Source organism: Raphanus sativus, unplaced genomic scaffold (genome assembly GCF_000801105.2).
Source record: "Raphanus sativus cultivar WK10039 unplaced genomic scaffold, ASM80110v3 Scaffold4027, whole genome shotgun sequence".
In the NCBI taxonomy this organism is placed as follows: Eukaryota; Viridiplantae; Streptophyta; class Magnoliopsida; order Brassicales; family Brassicaceae; genus Raphanus; species Raphanus sativus.
The window spans coordinates 356-8,829 of record NW_026619330.1 but is presented as its reverse complement, the minus strand read 5'-3'; the positions used below and the strand labels follow the sequence as shown (position 1 = coordinate 8,829).

The window sequence follows — 8,474 nt, the reverse complement described above, 5'->3', positions numbered from 1 at the left end:
TTTTTTGTAATTTATAATTTATTTATTTATGTGACATTAATATTTATGGTAATATAATTGAAATAAGGAAATAGGTGAATCATAAGTTCAGGGTGAACCCAAGAATATGTTTCACACACAATATAGTAGTAGTCTTTATGTTACTTAATCATTTTGTTTTGTTTCAGATGCTGGCGAAGATAGAGCTACGTTAATCATCGTGTAAAACCTTGTTGAATAAATGAAGTTGTGAAATAAAAAATATAAACTTTTAAGAATATAACAAATTTTGAGATTTAATAGCATATTCATTCATGGTGAATTTGCTGAATAACCAAAATCATAAGTCAAATTAAATGTATGACATTGATGTTGATATAATTAAGAAACTATAATTTGTGTATCATATATCCTAGTTATATCTTTTTATAATTTGTGCAAGTTGTCGGTACCACAAGGAAGAAGGAAATGATACGATGATTTATGAAGTCAATCCCCTATTTTTTTTGTTTAAAATTATTGTGTTGTTGGAAATGATGTGACCAAAATAAAATATTGTAAATTAAGCACCTACATTAATGTTAACAAAATGAAATGTGGCTAAGAGCATCTCCAACTCATATCTATAATAGAGATCTATAAAAAAAAAGAAAAAATAGAGATGGATTTTAATGTGTTCCTCTATTTTAGAAGAACACATTGAACAAAAATTTCATCTCTATTTTTTTCTCTATCTCTATTATAGAAATTGTGAAGATGAAACTGATGTCATGAAAGAGTACCGTGAACAGTATGATCAATGCATGAAGCTTAGTCGTGAAAATATTCAGCTGATAAAGGACGTGACAATGCTGAGAGCTCAGGTCAATATTCTGACTATTGATTCAAGCTGTCCAGAAAAAGAGAACATGATACCGAAAGCGGAAAACATTGTGAGAAACGTGAAAGACATCGAGATCGATGAAAAGTAGAAGACTCTGGTGTCCAGAAGATCGTGTAGCTAATATGTAGCAGCTTTTACTGAAGAGTAAGCCAAAGCATATGAATTGGAGTATAATTTAACTGAAGATCACAGAAAGATTCGCATGCTGAGTCGAGGAAGCAAGAATCTCGATCAGCTCTTTACCATGGGGCAACCTCGGAAAGCAAACTGGGGCTTAGATACAATGGAAGGAATCCAACTCAACTATATCCATGCATGTGACAAACCATTGGAGGAGCATGTAACATTAACTGAGAATAACACATGTTTTGGATCAAAGAATCAAAAGAAAAAGCAAGTCAGTTAGAAATGTGAAAGTCAAATCAGCTGACAACGGAAAGTAGTGATGGATGTTGATATGAAAAGAGAAGAGACATTTGTAAGTCCACCAATCACCAGAATACAGAGGATGCTTTGCATGCTGAAGAATAGACATAAAAGGGCATTTTGTTATCGATTATTCTGTTTTTATTTACTTTAAGTTTAATAACAAAATTATGTTATATTGATTTTATAATGGTTAGATACTTCTTGTGAGGATATATAACACTAATGTTCTAAGGTCATTGACATGAAAAACTTTCGAAAGTTTCCATTAAATGTAAATATATGTTTTTAGTTAAGAAACTCTTATTAATAACACACCCTAACAACTTACGATTTTATTATATCATTCTATTTTAAAAACTTTCCTTTATTTACTAGAAAAGATTAAAGATTAATGGTATATTTGGTGTTAGGGTATCACCGACCTAGATGATGTATATGGTAATGGGTTCACTCTATAAAACATTCCACCAATCAAGTTATTAACAACTTCGCAATCTCCATATTGCTGTTTTATACATCTTTTGTAGACATCGAGTCTACACCTACAATATTTGAAAAAATGATGAGAGAAAATTTAGATGCCTGCAGAATGTATATACATACACTCACAGAAATATCTAAGGCAAAGCAAATCTCCAAAGTTGATTTAGTTATAGTCATATATAGATACATAAAACAACATCATGAGTTTGAATAGATTTGGTGATGAGCTTTTTAACACACAAGAATCAACACACATATTATATCTGTACTTTAAAGCTTAAGAGGATGTTTTTAGGATCTTCTTCTTAACCCAGCAGAGCCTCCTCCTGCCCTTCTTTTCCCTCCCTTTCTCTTCCTGCTAGGAAGCTTAAGCCTAGAAGCCATTGTAACATTTGTCTTTGGCTTCTCTCTTGAAACTCTACGTTTCTTTGGGTGCTAGTCCCTTCCTTTACCTCCACGTCAAGATTGCGTGGTTTTCTTTTCCTGACCTGCATTGAGTTTTAAAAGAGCACATGAGACCAAAAGATATAGTAAGTTATTTAATGTTCCGCTGAGAAAAACTTACAGGTCTCGATGGACCTTCCTCAACAGCAGCTTGTTCTGTCTTCTCCACTTTCTTGTCGGGAACAATAGCTTTCCCTCCTCTTTTCCTTGAAGCAATCATATCCGACAGCAAAATATCTGTGTTCCCGTCGTCTTCTTCAGGTGCTTTGTCGTGATGAGATGAAACCAGAAGCAGACTTGGCTGGTTCTTCTTCTTCTTCTTTAGAAATGACCGGGTTCTCATCTTCGTTTTTGATAACCGGTTCAGGATTTTGCTGCTCCGAGCCGGTGACTACATCAGCAGATCCAAGCATAATCACTGTGTCGTCCAAAGAGAACCTACTTGGATTCTCATTCATCACTTTGTCTACTCGGTTCTTCAAGTTACGCACTTCTAGCTTTGCTGCTTCGATCTTCAGAAGTATCTGTTCCAAGAATGCATCACCTTCTCTAAACTCGAGAGGTGGTGTATCTTCGGAGAACACTGCATCCTCCTTAGAGCTCTTAGTCTTTTTATCTGATGACATAACCAAATGATTAAGATCAAAGCTTTTCTAAAAGAGAAGATCACACCAAAAGCTGAGGTTACCTAGCTTGCGAGAGTTGTCATTGAGAGCAGTATCAGCATTAAATTTCCGGTATGCTATAAAGAGAAACATAAACAGTGAAACAAAAGGAGTTATAAGATGAAACACTAAATATGGCAGATGAACCAAGTAACAAAAACTTGCACCATACCGTGATAAGAGAAAGAGATTATGGTTAATGCATTGGAAGGAGCATCCGAAGCTTCTTCAACTCGCTTCCTCTTGTGCCTCTTCTTGAGTTGAGTTTTCTGAGTATGACATGGAAGACGAGGCAATCCAACAACAACCTCTTCTGATTTGAGATTTTCCAACTCCAGTTGCTTTGCTTGGCTAGTTTCTTTGACTTCCTTGTCATACATCTGTGCTTGGTTCTGAAGTTCTTTGATTTTGAGTTCAACCCATTTGCACCGCCACATTATAGGCTGTATGAACTTCCTCCAGTGATCAGTCAGCTTCTTCTTCCTGCCACCACAAAAAAAAGGAATAAAATAAACAATCACAAGCAAACCTTGTCTTAAGTTCCTTTAAAAGGAGATAACATCAGAGACGCAGCAGTAAAGTAACTCATCAATCTCAGTCCTTTCTCAAGCACACATAAATGGAAATGAAATTAAAGCTACCATATCCTTACCTCATATAGAATGGGATAGAAGTATCAGTACACATCATGGAATCAGCTTCCTGATCATTAAAACCTGATTTATCACTCTCATGTTCAGACACCGTTCCACTAAACGAGCTCGAGTACTCATCAGTCCCATTCCCATCATCACACTCCGAGACATCAACCCTATTGTTATTACCATTCACAACCGAGCATTCCACACAACATCAACCTCCCTCCTCCTCCCCCTCCTTGATCTCATCACCTTCACCACCACCCACCACAATGATCCTCTACATTATCGAAACTATGATCCTCGAAATTACTACTACACCGCATAGATCTCTCCACGATATCTTCGGTAACGCCTCGATCTCCTCCTTGACAGAAACATCACCATTCGATTCCTTCGACTCCATCATACCCAAAAAAAACCCTAAAAATCAGACACCACCATTTTCACAAATTGTCAGTCGGAAGGTGCAATTAACATCATGGGTACGTCTAATAACACGAATCGAGACGAAACCCTAGAGAAAGTTCGAAGCTTTATCCTCAAACGAGACAGCAATTTCGAATATCCAAAAAGTAACAAAGGAGAATTACCGATCGGACTATCTAGCTAGCGGGGAGATTCACCGATTCAGTGAAGGAGAAGCGGTGAGGAAGAATTTTCAAGGCCGGCGGTGGAGAAACGACGGAGATCCCATAGACGGTGGTTGAAATGGGTTACTCGTGATGAGCAAGGAGAGTCTTTTTTGCTCTTTTTATCCTACAAAAATCACGAGTGGGGTCCACTTCACTCTGGTCATTTTGACTTTTTCTTCGGATATCTTTCTCTCTTTTGATAATCAATGTTGGTGTGTATCATCGTACAAATATAGAATTAAGATTCTTTGATACTACATTATACTACAATTTTGTAATCTTTTTATACAAGATATGATCTTAATTTGTGTCCGAATATTCTCTTTCTTAAAAAAGATGGCATATTTTAGACAAGATATCTTTGTTAATTTCATCCACACTAATTCTGTTTCTTTAAACAAAAAGATAGGGATGTGTAAGTATGACATCCAAAATCCGGATTAAGACTTATTTTGGATTACCTTATCTTTATTTACAAAGAAAGTAATATATTCTATACTTCTATTCTTGAGTCAAAATCACTTGGACCATATTTTTTACTTGTTTTCGATTAACCTTATCTTTATTTACAACGAAAGTAATATATTCTATACTTCTATTCTTGAGTCAAAATCACTTGGACCATATTTTTTTACTTAATTCTGAAGTAGTTTGATGAAATGAGTTATACTTGTAAACAGATAGGAAGAGTTGATTAGGGGTGAGCGGAGGAAAGAAAAGTATGAAAAAAAAATCATTAGAATATAGCCTAGTTTATTTCCGATTTTAAAAGTCTAAAGAGAAAAGGATGAATGATATAAGTATATGAAATTAACAATGATCTAATTTTAAATGGGACTACCAGATTTGTTTTTTTTTTACTTAAAGAAGCCAATTATAGTGTGAAGTAGTTTAGTTTCAGTATTTTTACCCAATCAAAAAGTTTCAATCCATTTCAGTAAAAAAAAAGGTTTCAACCCTGTTTACATAAATAAATACTGTCACCAAACTACTATACTATGTTACTAACACAACATCCATCGTTCATCTTTGCCACACCATTCTATACCCTTTTTCGTTGGATATGTAAACCATTTCTTGATTAACTTCTTTAATCTTAGGTATATGATTTCACATAGTTGATGGGCCTATCCTTGCAGCTCGATAGGCCTTAAGCCTAGTCCATGAGTCCAATAACCATTGGCTTTGAAACTCTGGTCCAGTTCACCATGTAGGCCGATATATATATGCCGGTTGAACTCGGACTTGAACTCCCGCCAAGCCTGGTACTTGCAGTGGCCGATTTTTTTTTTTTTGTCAAGTGGCCGATATTTAATCATCTTCAATTGTTCTTACGTAATATTCGATTCCAAGATGAGTAATCTACCTCGTTTTTCCTTATTGAACCTCCATTCTTTATTTACATCTCGTCTCCAAATGTTACATGTTACATAAATATAAACCATTTAATTTGATAAGAAGAGATTTTGAAGAAGAAGAAAGGAAGAAGATCGATGAATAAAAAAATTGAATTCAACTAAATTTAATGTAACTCAGCTTACAGAATAAGATAACTTGAATAAAATTAGTTAGGATTACTTTTTAATTTTTTCAGATTTTGAAAATTAATATACGAAAATATTGAATACATATTTAAAATAAATAAAATACAGACAAAACGTAAGAAAATGGTATAACTAGGATATAACATAGTGAAGATATTATAATTTAAATTCTATTATATTTAGAACGTAGCATGCAGATAGAACACTTATTAACGTTTTCTAAAAATTTATACAATGAACTACAAAACCTAACAATATATATTGTATAATAATAACAAAGATATTTGATTAGAATTGAAGCAGACATATTTTATATTTGGATAGATCATAGAGAAAATGTTACAATATGAATTGCAACCTTTAGAAAACATATAAGATAACTTATATTTTATCCTTGTAAAAAGAATTACAATATACATTCTAACAAATTTACATCAACATTTAGAAAATTGTTTTTGGATTTCAATTTTGATAATATATCAAAATACAATACGTAAAATGTTCTCATGATGATATTGTTTTTTCTATTTGTAATAATTTTTCATAGTAATTTTTTAGGAAGATAATTATGTCCAAAACTAACCAATTAATGCATATAGAAAGACAAATTTATTTCATTATGGCCTATTTTGCCAATTTACCCTAAAAAAACACATACACATCAAGGAGAAAATTTTGATTTCAGTCGAGCAGCAATTATCAGGGCTAATAACGAAATTTCCTTTAAAACCTAAAACACAAATGTTTAATATTCACTACCATCACCTAAACCCCCATTATCAACATTCAACACTTTTCTCCATGTAGCCTATATAATTTAAATATATTTTTGTGAACCATCTTTAATTGTTTGTTTATTGTAGTATTACCTAACTTCACGTAAATTATGCATGTGTTTCTATAAACGAGGCTTGACAGAATTTGAGTAACTCTCGATAAATTAAAAAAATATTATTTTATTTTAAAAACATTTAGTTTTACATATTTAAAAAATATATTAGTATTTATACATCTTTTCATATTTTAAAAATAAAATATAGAATATAAAATTAATAAATTTACGTTAAAATTAGAAAACGACATTTGGTTTATCATGAAAAGTTTATGATACAATGATAACTAAATTAAAAAAATAAATATTTATATTTTATTATTTTTTTATTTATTCTTACGATCTAAATCATCGCATGCAGAAAATATTTTTTTTTTACAAATTTCAAAACTGTTCTTTTTTTTTAACTACACCAAGCCAGCAAAGATAATAAGCCTTTCCGGGAGCCAACAGCCAGCATAATACATATTACTATCTGAATTCAAGGAAGAGGAACATAAAGGGAAATAACAAACCTAAGATAATACATGAACAAAGACCACAAAAAAACTTCAAGAGCTGAGAAATATTATCACGAAAGTGAAGCAAATCGGTAAGAAAAGCCGGGTTGAACAAGAAAGCATTGAAGTCTAGATTATGGGGTGATAGAAAAGCTCCAAGAGAAGTTCCTCAAAAGGAACCATGAGCACCGGTAACTCAAGAACAAGCTTTAACTATAGGAAGCCACGAGAACAGGATCTACCCGAACAGTCGACGAAGAACACAGTTGACAATCAAACTACTCAAAAACTGAACGCGATTGAGTTAAAACTCCACAGTCCCTTACCAAGAAATCCGGAGAAACCCGTAGGTTAAAAACTAAGGAATGGCACAACTTCACAACACCAATGTTCACACTGAATAATAGACAAGAACAACAATCCTCATCAGAGACTAAGCCTGACAAGTGAGAAGACGCCATAGAGGACAACAGACGGCAGAAACCAAAGACCACAGCAGGAGACCCTAACCAAAGTACTAATATGAGGTCCCCCAACCAAAAACCGACTCAAGACCATCACACTCCATAAAGCTAACAAGATCTTGTTCACAATCCGTGGTTAAAACACAAGGCATAGCTTAAAGAATCTTTGGCAGAGACGACCATGGACACAGAGAGAACAGCCGAGAACGTTACACCACCGCAACCCACCTGAAGACCACCTCACCAAGTTCGATTGAAGAAGTAATAAACCTACATCAGAGCCGGTTTAAAATCATGCACCGCGCACCAGAAAAACAGTTTCAAAAGAGGAGAAGAATCTCAAGCAAAGCGATTAGGTGATTAGGAAACCGACAACCTCTCCGAACAGTCCCAAGCCAAGCAAACTCTCATATCCAAAGAGTAACCACTACAAAGACTAAGGACGAAAACTGTTCTCAACCAATAATATTTTTTCCTTTTTCTTATTTGTATTTATTTTTTGTATTTGTATTTTAAGAGCACATGCGAATGCTCTCGCTCTCAGTCGAGGTGTGTTTTTCTTTGTCATAAATCGTAACGTGCTTCAACTTTTTTGACTGTAACTGGCAAAAAAATATGGAATTGGTGAAATTAAAATAAATGGAATGATAAGAATGGAATACATTAAAAAATAGAAAGAAATTCATTTCATTCATTCATAATCAAACTTGTTGTGGAATCATTCCTCTTGGGACTATTATTTGAAAAGGTATATGAATACTGGATTTTGTGTGTGTGTAATGAGAGATTAAGATGGAAATTTTGAATATTTTGTTTAAAAATACTAAATGAGAACGTTTTAGGTCCCGCATATAGCAATAGCTGCGAGTAAGCTGTTGTTAATTCTTTTATGTATAACAAGTAACTAAAATTTTATGTATCTAAAAATTTCAGATATTTGGAACACTAGTACAATTGATTATTCGAACCAAACGAATC

At 33.6% G+C, this 8,474-nt stretch overlaps 1 pseudogene; it reads right to left on the bottom strand.

The window, feature by feature from the left end:
• Positions 1 to 1,923: 1,923 nt before the first annotated feature.
• Positions 1,924 to 3,927, bottom strand: LOC130507101 (uncharacterized; annotated as a pseudogene).
• Positions 3,928 to 8,474: the final 4,547 nt, after the last annotated feature.